Here is a 14,027-nt window from a genome sequence, read left to right as displayed (position 1 = left end):
TATTTCAAATTTAAATATTAACTATGCAATGTGCATAGTTAATAATTTTTTATAATTACAGATTTATTTTATTTTTTATGTTTAAAACACCTGCAATCAATATGTGTTAACTATATAATATAGTAATAAAACAACATTATAAAGCATGAATTAAGAAGAGTGTTTAGTGCAATGAGAAACGGTTATACAAGGTTTTACTTTTTACTGCCTTTGGCTTTAAAATAAAACTATTATAATAAAATATTGAATTTTATTGTTTACTTAACAAAAATGTTGAATTTATGATGATTTTAAACTAGAATTTTAATGAAAAATATTATAATATAGTCTTTACTTGGATATATATAAGGGATGATTATTGTGTTAGTGTAGTAAGTGTATTGAATTTATTTTTGGATTTCATTACCATTTATTTATACAAAAAAAAAAAAAAAAAATAAAAATACTGTCACTAAAATGCATGCATTTGTAAATTGTACATTTGACATTAAAAAAAAAAACTTGTTTACAACAATAACTTTCATTGTGGTTTTTATCAATTTGATTGGCGTTTTGTGTTTCTGTAAATAATTAATCAATTCAGTATTGCAAAAATTATACAGTTAAAGTAAAATAGATTTGTATAAAAGTAATAACTACAAATAGAACTCACGTCATTAATTTTTATTCACACATTGGATTGTATAGTTGTAGTAAATAGGTTGTCAGTTTGGTATATAAAAAAAAAAACCCAATGATGACCACCAGTGTAGTGAACAACGTATATAGGCATCCATATAATTTAGTATCCGCCGAAATAAACATAATTTACACTGACATTGTTAATTGGTTGTTAATATTTATCGTTATTATTATTATTATTATCATTTTTAATTTTATTAATCGTGTTACTACAGGTTCTTTAATCGTAATAGTTTAGAAATAAAACACATACCATATTTCTCCGGAGACGACTCCTCGAGCGACAGAAAACGCATTGGACTGATCTTATGTATGTACCACACACCTCGTTTTTGCGTTACTATTGGTTTCTAAGTAGCCACAAGCGCAATAACATGTTACGGTCCATTTTCTTTCGTTGTTTTTTTTTTTATCAATTTAAATTTCCCGGTTAAGGTGTATAATATGTTTGTGTGCCAGTGTATTAAATACCTCGTCGAATTCTATATTATAGCAGTTACCTACTACCGCAGTCGCCATAAATTTTAATAAGTGTAGTATAAATGGTACCATATATTTTTAATATGTTGTTTTGGAGGGCTTCACAGTTTTTATAAATTATAAATGTAGATGATACCCACTTCTGGGAAATAAAATTATTAATAATTCCCGCAAGCCTTTTTTCCTATAAAGGCCGATATTCTTTGTACCTATCTACTACGTCGTTATTGATGAATCGTAAACATTTGCTAACTTTCATTAGTCCACGTCATCGTCCCATCGATATCAGAACCATTAACGCAGAATAAAAAAAAAAAACTATTTCGATTATATTGAATTTGAGTTTGTAAAAATCACTAACTTGGTAGTTGAGTTCATGAGTTTACGATTTATAGATTATTGCTGCTTCAATATTACATATTGACATCAATTGCGACTCAAAGAGAACTAGTGCGTAAGAAAATTATTATCAATCGTTAGTACTGTGTTCTGTGAAACACATCTATAAAGTTTTCGTTACCTACGTGCGGATGTTCTTAATATTTACTATGAAATGAAATAGAGACGGTATGTAGCAGAAGCACCTTTCCGACATAAATGTAATTTATGATATGGCTGTGATACCTGCTCGGAATAAAGTTTTCAAACAACGGAAAGACACGTTGGCTTGTTATCACGACAATTACTGGTTATAATATGCTTGTCGTAACTCATAGAACGATATTCTTTCAACTCGAAAATCAACAATATTTGCCGAATGTCAAAACACCATATTAAACGGAACTATTAATCACCGTGAAGTAAGATACCACATAACATACGTACTTCCATCTGTTCGTTTATGATTTATGTATACGCGTTACTCAAAGTTAAGGGGATTGCAAACGGACCGTTTTTAAGGACTTCAATACAGACATTAGATGATATTAAACGTGTGTACGCGTTGTCAAGCGAGTGTGCGCGAAGTAAATTATCATTATTCATTATAGCGTATGCGATTCTTTGCTTATCCGTGTGGCTCTCCACGCACCCTTGAAAGTCACATATTATGTTAAGATGTCAGCGATACCATGTACCTACCCACCACGATAAGTATCATCGTGCATTCCGTGACGTAACGAATGATTTATTTAATCTGTGGCAAGGGCTCTGAAAGTATTACCGTGTTTTATTATTATTATTCTATTTCTTAAAATATATCTTAAATACTCGTAATTTAATATTTATAATTATTTTTCTACGAAATTTTGAATTAAGTTTAATCTGACGGGGAATAGAGTACTTTTCCGAATTTTTTTCGAAATTATGTTGCAGACGTTTCATTAAGTAAGAATTGATTCCAAGTAAAATGATTTATTTATAAAATTGATTAATACGTACGTTTTACTTGATTTTATAAGACGTTTAAATTGGTTTTAAAAACATTATGATGGAATTTTTGTAGTTTTAAAATAAAATAAAATTAGTCTACATTTTTACAACCTATTTTTCATCAAACTATAATATAATATATAATATATTTTTTTTCGTATGGCGGATAGTCCGGGAGTAGGCTCCGAATGCCTAGTTCAACGCCTATTTTTTATTGATTATTAGATATCAGTGATATCCAAAAGCACAAAAATAAAATTATATTATCTGATACAATATTGTACTCGTTACACTAAAAGTTACAGTCTAAAATTTGACATCCATTATATATATAGTTTTCGAATATATAAACAGTATTTTTATATTTAAAATACAACAGTAACGGAGTTCAGTTTAATGCATCGTGTTTTACGATTTTTAAAAGGTACATTGGAATATTAAAATTACTAAAATTTTAAGTTTAACTTTAAGATACTCATCATAATCATATTATACTCATTAGTCATATTATACTTCTAAATTTAAAATACCACAAAATTCGAAATTCTTTTTTTTCAACTCGTTTTAAATATTATTGTAAAAAATCTTAATAATATATAACTATAATTTTATTAAAATAAACTTTAACTTTGTACAATTTATTGAAGTGTATGAGTTATTCAAAAAATCATTTTTTTTGTCACATTTATGGAATATTTATTTATTCACTTTTGGGTTGCATTTGGATCATATTTTGCACTTATGGGCAATAGCCTTAGATACAATAATATTAAATAGAATATTATCTTATCGATAATACATTCTGTGCAACCTGCGGAATATTATGAATGCGATATGTTTAAAAAAAATGATAGGAAAAAAAAATAAATCTGCATATAATACGTTTTTTTTAGTCTTTGGATAAAGTTGGTTCAGCAGTATTCGAATAATATGTGGGTAAGAAATAAAATGTATTTTATTGTTAGATTAGTTCGGTTGACGGTTATTCACATTACGATCGTATTTATTTACGTCATTACTAAATACTTATACTAAATTGGCGGTCTAAATAGGAATTAGATTAATTTATCAAAGCATCGTTTGTTTTATTTATTTTATTTTTATAGTGTATCAATAGTAATTAATTTTTATTATAAAATAGAATTGTTTTATTTATAAGTCAAGAGTGTAGCATAGGACCGGATTATATATATATAATAGATATATTGAATACTGATACGTATATAAACGAAAGACACAATAAAAATTTTATGAGTTCACCATTATTTGGTATTTTCCAATTTATAGTTCTTACTATTTATATTAAATAATGCATATTTAAAATTTCAATTAAAAATATAAAACATAATACATTTTTGAGTTCCAGAGCTTAACTAGATTGTACTTTAATGTATGATTGAAATATTTATACAGCTTAGAAAGTTTAAATAAGGGTGTTCAAGTTCATTATATAATCATAGTTCAAAAAAAAGTTTATAAAATAATCTTAAAAATGATTGATTTTTATAGCATAATTGAGAATGATTAATTATCTTCATTTTTATTACTTATACATAAATCTTAAGTTTAAATAAAATGTAAGTGGTAATTGCTTAATTATATTTTGTGTACGACGCTTTATTAATCTAAATAGTTTAAATATTATAATATATTTGATTAACTCCATACTTATAACTAGCCTATAATTTATTATTCAATATTGTTGAATAAATGTTTTAATAGTTTTTAAAAAATTTAAAACATATTCATTCACATTGATCGAACAAATTTGGAAGCTGAAAAATTGATTTTAATCGAGTTTTGTCTACTTTTTACAAGTCTTAATTAAAAAATGTATGAATATTGTGAGTTTTTGATTAAATAAATTCATTAATGCATTTTTATTACTACATTATAGTATTTCATCGGAGAGAGAAAAATTGATACCTCATAAATCATAATTATTATTATGACAGATACAGAAGAGAGTTGTGCTATTTACTATCGAGAACTAACATAATATTATTTAACCCCAAAATGGTTTTCAAACGTAAAACGAGTTACAAAACAAATTTTTATTGCTGGTAAGAAGGTAGTTTAAATGAAGGTATACAGCCGTATAGGCTTTACTTTTCAATGGAAATACGAATAAAACAGGATTTGTATTTTGTGTATCTACAGTTGGAGAAAACATAATAATACTTTTAATGTACGCTGTAGGTACTTATATTTTATTATATTATGGTACTTTCTCACGAATAACGAATTTTGAATGATATTTTGTAAATAGTACATATTAAAATATGATAATATACTTTTTTAAGTTACTTAGGTTTTAATAAAATTTAGAAAGTCTTAATGGTTTCTTACTAGGGAAGTTAAACATTGATTGATAAGTGATGTGAAAACTGTAGCACTTGAATAACACTATAAACTACAGTGTTCGCTTAACGTGTATCAACTGGTATTTCTGGTCTACAAGGATAAAAGAGCTGCGGCGATCATATTTTCCTCGGATTTACTATGCGGAAACTATCGTGGTTAACCCGTTCACAATAAAAGGTAAACCGTATGCAATTAAATATTCACAACTGGCCAACAGTCAGTTGTTTTGTGCACCGGACGTGGAAAACGGTCGGCGGCTACCTGCACCGTTTTTCTAACCGAGGATGAGAACCCATGTTGGATGTTCAGTGAGCTTATAATTTATAAATTATTTTGGGTGACCGCGGTACGTACACCGTTGTATGTACTTGGTATAATACTCGCGAGCAGGTAACCATGATGGTTTCCGTCGGTCGGTCTGTCAAGTGAGGAAAACGCGGTCGTCTACGTCGTTTTTCTTCGCGTTGTCCCGTTCGATAATAATTCGTTATAACTTCGTAGTCCACGAGTGTGCTATAGTCAACAGTGGTGGCTGATTCGTCGATTGTGCACTTGTAGCTTGCTGAATTTCAGTCACAGGAGGTTTTTAATGTTTCTAAACACATATAACGCTCACGATATAAAAATTAAAAACTACAGTGTTATAACAATATCTTTAAAGTGCTAAGTGCTGACGGCTTGAAGCGACTCATCGACGTGGCCGTTAGGGTAATATCTATATTATTAAATGATAATATTATGTATGTGTGTGTGGAGCAACCCAGAGCCGCTGAGTTTCTAGCACTGATAGTTCTGAAACTTCGTACAACGGTAACCTAAATAATACCTGAGGTTGTGCACATTGCGAGTACAATTTTTTTAATTAAGCATTTTAAAGAAAGGATCACACAAGGATTTGTTGGCTTACGAAAAATAATTATTTTTTGATTTGTGTAAAGCTGTCATTGAATAAAATAAAATAGTTATTATAATTGTATATAATTGTAAACCTGTATTTTATGTTTGGTCAAAACCTCGTAAATGAAAGTGTTAAACATATGTGCAGCTTACATTTAAAGGATATTATTTATTAAATCACTCGTACTTGTAAAACGTCATACAAATCTATCTAGAAATAGTAGGCAGTATAAATTCGAAATACCGTAAAATATACGCGTTCCTCATTGATCATCGATTTCAAACGGTTTTGCACCGTCGCCAATATGCTTGTTTGTATAAGTTATATAGTGATACCATTTTTCGTGTTTTACATTTTGTAGATCTCATATATTATTATTTTATTTAGTTTAAATTCCTTCCAGGAATGTTGTATCGTTTGAAATTGATTTTTCGAACCCGTGTGATAAATCACTCCAGCACACAATATTATTCTAAAAATAATATTAGTATAATTTAAAATTTTACAAATAATTAAAACTCAGTTTTAATGCATATTATAAAATAAATATAACGTGCACGAAATGGAAATAAAATTATAGTTATCCTCTTAAGTATATTTAGGAGGCTTATAATCAGAATATATTGGACTCAATGGTCTCTAAAATATTATTGTAACGTCACGCGTGAATTTTGAATATTAGCTTTTACATAAATATTTTTTGTAGTTTGGACTGTAAAGCAAAATCGGCACATGTAGACGAAACTATAACTCTAAGGATTGAATAACGAAAATACTAAAAATACGCGATATCATAATATATGGTATTTTTTTTTTTTTTGAAATTGTTAATATCGGTCCAAAGTTAGCTATATATAGTTTATGAATGACAAACCTTTTTGTATCTACGTGTCAAATAAAATATTTTAGTTGAATTTTATTTTCTCTGCGTGTCAACTAATCTTATAACCTTTTTTCTTGTTGAACCTAAAAAATTCCTTCAAAAAATCTTTGTTTTTGCACGCATGACCAAAGAACGTGAATATGCGTGTATCGCTACTCCTAGTAGGTAGTAGGTTTTAACTGTTTTTGTATTTGATTTAAATAATTCTCCAATACATTACTCTAATTTCCATTTATTTCGAGTATTTCATCACTAGACAACTTTTCTACTTTATTTTAAAGTTTCATGATTTTCTTCAGTAACAGTGTTAGAGTATCCACTATCCAGGTAACTGAATGATTGTACCGAATTTGTTAAAGCAATATTCTTATCAAAGCAGTGTAACTAAAAATAAGAGTAAAATAATTTTAATAGTTCTTTTATTTTTCCTTTATTAATATATTTAAGTTTTTTGTTTAATACACGTACATTTCTCATTTGATTTCTTGATTCTGTTTATGTTCTACCGGTCTGATAACTTCTCTTTAATTTATAAATAAATACATTTAAATTGAAAAAATTAAGATAATACATAAATATAATGTGATAAGTTCAAACAAAATCACCTTCTATTGATGAATATTTTTTTTTCAGTAATATACGTTTTTTCTTTTATTCTTTTGAATTCATTCATAAAATTATAGAATTACCAGCTATGACATCGTGGCGTATTTGCGATAATTTTACTCCAAGAGTCTTGACGTTACTAAACTTTTCATCTATAGGTATCCCTCATAATAAATAGTAACATTCGAATATTTAATTTGCTGTAGTATACTTTTACGTTTATTTAATAGAAGTGGTTCGGAAAATATTTTCAGAAATTTGTTTTGATAATGAATACAGTTAAATAATAACTATTCAATAAACACGGTTAGTTTATTAATTAATCAAAATAATGTACTAAAATATATATGTAAGAAATAAAAATATGAAATATACTTCCTATAGAAATTAAACTTTAAAATTTTAGTACACTCAAATTCCCTTTATCAAATATCTATTTTATTACCCTACCAAAAATATCCTTGTTGGTCATTTAAAACGAATGTCTTGCAATTTTAGCAAATAACTCAAAAAAAAAAACTTATAAAAAAAAACTTTTCAAGTTGAAATATAGTATCACTGGACGCTCGTTTCATTCAAGCTGTCAAGTTATATAATCTTTTATGCTTATTACTTATTGTATTTTGTTGTAAACAGATTGTAATTATCATTTTTTAATAAAAAAATAAATAGATTTATAACAATGCTACTTATAATATGTAGTAAAAACATCTATGTAAATTTCAGTTTTTGAGATAATTTTATAAGACAGAATGTCAAAAATTGACTAATGAACTTAAACATACTTCTTAATCATAACTTGATCATATAAAATATCATTAAATGATTTTTATTTATTTCACATAATCCGTCGCGGAGTAATTGTAGAATGATACTTTCACACTTGTATTTATAGTGAAAGCAACAGAATATTAAATAAAAGCGACTGACCATTTTTGTAAAATAATTTTATTTGATAGTTTTATCTTTTATATTTCAGTTAATATAACATATTAAAAGTAATATGGTTTGAACTATTTTCTCAAAATTACAGATTTGTTTCTATTTTCTATTAAATATAAATCATCATTCATTATATCAATATATTAATAATACTACTTCAATTGATTTATTAACAGTATATTATTTAGTTCACGAAAAGAGCAAAAATGACGAATTGGTTTTTACAATGATATGTTTTTATATATTTTTTGTGTTGAATACACTTTTTATAGTACCTAGAAAAATGTTTTAATCTTAAACTTTTAGAGTGGTTTCTGGTAGAAAATTGGATCTAGTAAAGTTGTTATTTATGTAAGAATAAAAAGTAAGTGTCCTGATATTTTTTAGAGTACTGATGATATTTGTTTTTGTCAATAAATAGCTTAAAAATGTAATACGAGATTTCTCCAAAGTAGTTATTATGATTGTATTTTATTAGAAAATGAAAAATATCAAAATTACATCATCACATTTTTTTTTCGTAAGTGGAAAATTCAATGCTCACAAAGTTCGTCAAATCACAAAACGTTTTTAAATTATTTTATAAATAAATATTCTTACAATTTTTAATTTAAGCACACAATAACGAGAATTTTGTTTTTTGTTTCCCTATAGTTTTAAATTATCAATAGTGTAATAATCTATTTTTTTGGTTACCTTACTGTACGTATTAAGTCATCATTTAATTTTTCTAATAGAAGCAAGATAAATTTTATTTTATAAATTATATTATTTTAAACCATATCGTGGAAAACTATTATCTTTACATAAAGTATGTCTGAAAGAAGAAACGCTTATAATTTTTAAACAACGTTTCAACCAATGAAATATTTAAATTAATTTATTAAATTTATTGATAATTTAATGAATAAAGAAAATTTCTAGCGAATCCCATTTTAATCTAGTTTCATAAAATTTATCACATTTTTAATGTTATATGAGTATTATAGTATTACTAAAATTAGGATGGTTCTATAAATGTCACGTATTATGATTTAATTATATCCCTAAGTTTGATTTAACTATTATAATTTTTAATAATATTATGTTGTGATGGTATCACTATTATTATATTAAATGATCAATTGTATTACTTTATGTAATTATCACTGAAATTATTATTATATAATATTATATTACATTACATAGTTCAAATGTGTGCCTTAAAAACAAAAAAAAAAGTACAAATTATTACTATCATAACTCTAATCATAAGGTATGGTTTATAATGATGAATTTGTAAAATAATAACAGCTTTGATATTACGTTATAATCATATGTTGTCTGTGGTTTAAGCAGTAATATGTAAGTGGCGGCTCGTGGATAAAATAACTATAGTGCTATGCATTTAAACAATATCAATAATCATAGGTTTAATATAAAAAGTTTTAACTTGAAGATTAAACTGTTCAGTATAAATTTAAATATGGAAACTGAACAAATCGCAATCGGTAAGTAACCATAGTAAAATTAATTTATATTTTATTAAAATCGTCTTAAATGATTTGTATAAAACATGCTACATACATTTAAAATATTAGAGATACTTAGAGAATAAAATATAAACCTAATAAATACATTTTGATTTATTAAGGGGGGCTGTTGCTCCCTCGCCAACCAATTTACGCACATGGTCTTTAGTATTGGAATATAATTCACTTACATTGTGAAAATTCAATATTATGAAACATTGTGATTTTTCATCGCAATTAATATATTATTAAAATGTGGATGTATTTTAATAAGTTAAAATTCGTTTCCCTCTTAATTAACGTCCATATACGATTTTGTAATATTATAGATTCAAACATTTATTTCTCCCGCAAAAGAAATAATTTTTAACTAAATTTAATAGAAAATTATTTTACTTATTTTGTTATTAAAAAAATTTTCGTTTATTTAATTTGTTATATAGTATAGGTACATACTACCTGTTGCAAGTCTTAAGTTTCTACTAAATTTACATATGAGTACTTAAATTAATATACTAATTATACAGGAGAAGTCAGTAGTTCTACTGAACTAATGTTTAACTAATAGAGAAATTAGACAATGTATAATTAGGTATTTAGTTTTAAAATACGCCTAAAAAATGTTAAAATGTATAGGTTCAAAAAATTTGCATAATTTTATATATCTAGCCACTTTATATTTTTAGTGTTAATGGATCTTATAATGTCATGATTTGTATATTAGTTCGAGACTAACAGTAATCGATTTATATATTCTCGAATAACATCTCGTCTCTCACTACCTCTGAACCTAAGTACCCAACCTAACAAACTGAAAAGCTATAATTCCCAAGTTGTCAGAGATGTTAGACGTCTGAATTCGATTACAGAGTTGTTTTATCTCGACATTTGTAAATTACTTCTAAAAAGAAAAAAATGGTTTTTGCTCAGGGATTCTCTGGTTGACAAAGGGCGAGTTCGGATCTAAGAATCCGACAGAATAACCGAATCGAGACTAGGTAGTTTCAAGCCGAACGTAATTGCTCGGAGTCGTCGAGGTAGAAGTAATATTTATTGAAATATTCAAAAGATCCGAAAAGCAATAGGTACTAATGTTACGTATTTCCGTTTATCCGATCGTTTATTTTGAATTAAGACAAAATTAAGTTTTAACGTGATTAAATACAATATACAATATATATATATATATATATACAATGATACCCCGGCTATAGTTTCTGCGACCGTGCACCGTTCTCGCAGTTACGATGGACCAAATAGTGGGGGAATAATATAAATAATAATATTTAATAATAATAATATAACGTTCGATCCGTTCGGAAACGATTCGGAAGAGACTTTCAATGACCGCCACCGCTGAAACACAGACAAATTACTATTTCACATACCTGTAGCTCCTTATAGTTATGCGCGTGGTGTAGCGTACAAACACTATATACAAACTCGTGTATATTATAATAATATTATATATATAGTTCACTGTGCTATTCGTGCGAAAACCGGTCGGTATATAATATACGGTCCGATCTCTGCTGCCCATTTAATAATAATAATTGTCGACGGTAATAAACAACTAAAAATCTCGTTCCGGCAGTACTCACGCAGCTCGTAAATCCTACGCAGTTTCCCGAGGCTCGTCCGTCGTACCTATAGCATATACGATGTAAAACGCGCCTATACGCGCATACGTTCCGTAATATATATATATATATAGATTTACGATGGCGTCGCGGGTCCGCGTAATGGCTTGTACCGGCGAGCGGTTTCCAGCTGAAAATAATAATTACGGGTTATTGAATTTGCGTTATGGTAATATCTATACCTCGTTCCCGGGTACGAGATACGACCTGTACCCCGGTTATTGCGGGCCGCTGATTTGTAAATAGAGACGTACTAAAACGGTGACGTATTTACGACCCCGGGCACGAGGAACGGGTCCGCCGAAATCGCGTTTGACAAACCGCCGGGCTTAAATGATTTATCGGGTCGCCGACGCCGCGGAATCGAAAATCATTTTAAAAAAAAAAAATCGACAGATCGGTAGGTACTGCTTTTCAGACGACCACCGACTCTGCAGATAAGTTTGGCGGCACGACGTTCGTAAAATGATCTTATTGTTATTATCGTATCACTCGCGATCGGTATTCGGTGTCGCGTACAATAACGCATATTAAATAAATATTTTGTACGCCCTTTAAAATGTTATACCTTACGATGTAATATAATATAATAATTAAAATAGATATCATTGTCGCTTTCGATTTCGTTTAGAATATTGGTTTGCCGAAAATAAAACTGTCTTCCTCCTCGGTAGAGCGTGCTTTGCAATATCATTTTTATTAGTAGGTATTAACTGCGTATTATTGTAATAATTATATAATTATATAGGTACATAAAAATTAAAGTTAGGTAATCATTTTTATTTTTACACTACACTGTTCTATTGCAATACTAGTCATATTTGAAAATATTTGAAAAAAGGTAATTAGAAAAACCAGTTTTTCCTCTCATTTATTTTTGTTTTAATATCCTGATTATACAACATTCATGGTAAAAAATAATTTTATCTACTGTATCACTAATTGTAAAATAAAACACTACAATAGTAATAAAAAATATAAGTGTAATGAAATTATGAAATAAATCATGATTTAAGAAGAAGACAATTTAAAAGATAACTTTTTTTGTAATCCGTGATAATATGATAAAAAATACTTACCATTTATGGTTATTTTAAAACTTCATTACTAATATTTAAAAATGTTGTGTTGCGTTCTAATGCGATAAACATTATATTTTAAGTTTCATTAGTGCAAAATATCAAATTAAAAGAATCGTATACAAATTCAATAAAATATTTCATTTATTTAAATCTCGATCATATTTGCATAAAAATAAGTACATATAATAATAATTATTATAATACCACAAACATTCGAGCGTAAAATACACTATTATAGTAACCCAATTTAGGTAAATCTAAGCTTAGTCTGCATACTTAACTTATTCTACTATTAAACTTACTAAAATATAATATAGTTTCTTACCCATTTATGAGTATAATCATACCGACACGGAATGATAACGTTGCGGATTTATTAATCAATTCCGGTCCAGCTTTTACCGGGTGATCCGATTTTAATGTTGCACGTTTTGATAACAAATAATATTGTAACATATATTTTAGAATATTATTATCATCGTACCGTATTGCTTATAAAATGTAATAATAAAATTCGGATACGCACAGAGGCTACAATGTACACTCACGGGACACTCGTGGTCCTCGGATTGAGTTAATAATACCTGCGTCTAGACCCAATCGACAAATAATAGTTGTCCAGCTCTGATGCTATTATTGATTGCTAGGTATTACTCGTGCGTGACGATTAATCACTAACTTGGCACTGACACCAAGAGCGAACGGATACGCACCGGTCGCTTGCCAAGCAAAACGTATCCGGTCAAATTGCTAAGTGATTAGAAAACGTCATCACGTCGAGAAATAAATCTCGACCGTGAAGTTGATACGCCGGAAGATTTTGCAAGTCACCTATTGCGCTAAACGGTTTTAGTATTTTATTAATTTTGATTTTAAAATAATACGCAATCAAGTATTCATTGTACAGATTTGTTCAAATGTACATCAATTATAATTTGTATTGATAATTATTTATATTACGCGTGTTTTATCCATGTAGTGTACCTATTATAATACCTATATGAACATATAGTATGCAATACCTATGCGTCATCTGTCGACCTAATTGTTCATACAGTTATAATATTTTCAGCCCCTCCACCCCATTTGTCCAGAATTATTTGGCCACTATTATTCATTTCGGATCATTTCGAGACTGACCGTCACTATATTATCGCATTATATACTTATGTAATAATATTTCACGCCACCGTGTTAACCGATTATCGATCGTTCGCCCTCGTAGAGAGTTTATGGGCCAGGCACGTGGAAATCGAGATGCGCATATTAACAATTATCGTACAATCATAGGTACTCGCAGTTGATCGTAATCACACGTGAGTAATTCACTATAATTAACATAATTGATATCTTGTAACATTATGGATTATCAACGGCGCCGAACGAAACTCTGGGTTACGCGTTTTTAATTTTTCGACAGGACCGGCACGCGGTGATGTGCGTAGGTACGATGGTAATAATACGTTTCGATAATTAATGACGTAACTAAGACTTAAAATCAATTTCGTCCGTTTTCCGCAGCAAATCGATCCGATAGAACAAAAAAAAAAAAATAAAATAAAATAAAAA

At 28.2% G+C, this 14,027-nt stretch overlaps 1 long non-coding RNA gene across 1 annotated transcript; it reads right to left on the bottom strand.

Moving 5' to 3' along the window:
- Nucleotides 1–437: 437 nt before the first annotated feature.
- Nucleotides 438–1,002, bottom strand: LOC126549388 (uncharacterized). The gene is made up of 3 exons (XR_007603510.1): nucleotides 935–1,002; nucleotides 653–812; nucleotides 438–560 (listed from the first exon to the last, which is right to left on the bottom strand). It is a non-coding gene; the product is annotated as an uncharacterized LOC126549388 (long non-coding RNA).
- Between the last annotated feature and the right edge of the window lie 13,025 nt (nucleotides 1,003–14,027).

Source organism: Aphis gossypii, chromosome 1 (genome assembly GCF_020184175.1).
Source record: "Aphis gossypii isolate Hap1 chromosome 1, ASM2018417v2, whole genome shotgun sequence".
NCBI classification, from domain to species: Eukaryota; Metazoa; Arthropoda; class Insecta; order Hemiptera; family Aphididae; genus Aphis; species Aphis gossypii.
Note: the sequence above shows the minus strand (reverse complement) of the source record. Positions and strands in the feature narration are given on the sequence as shown.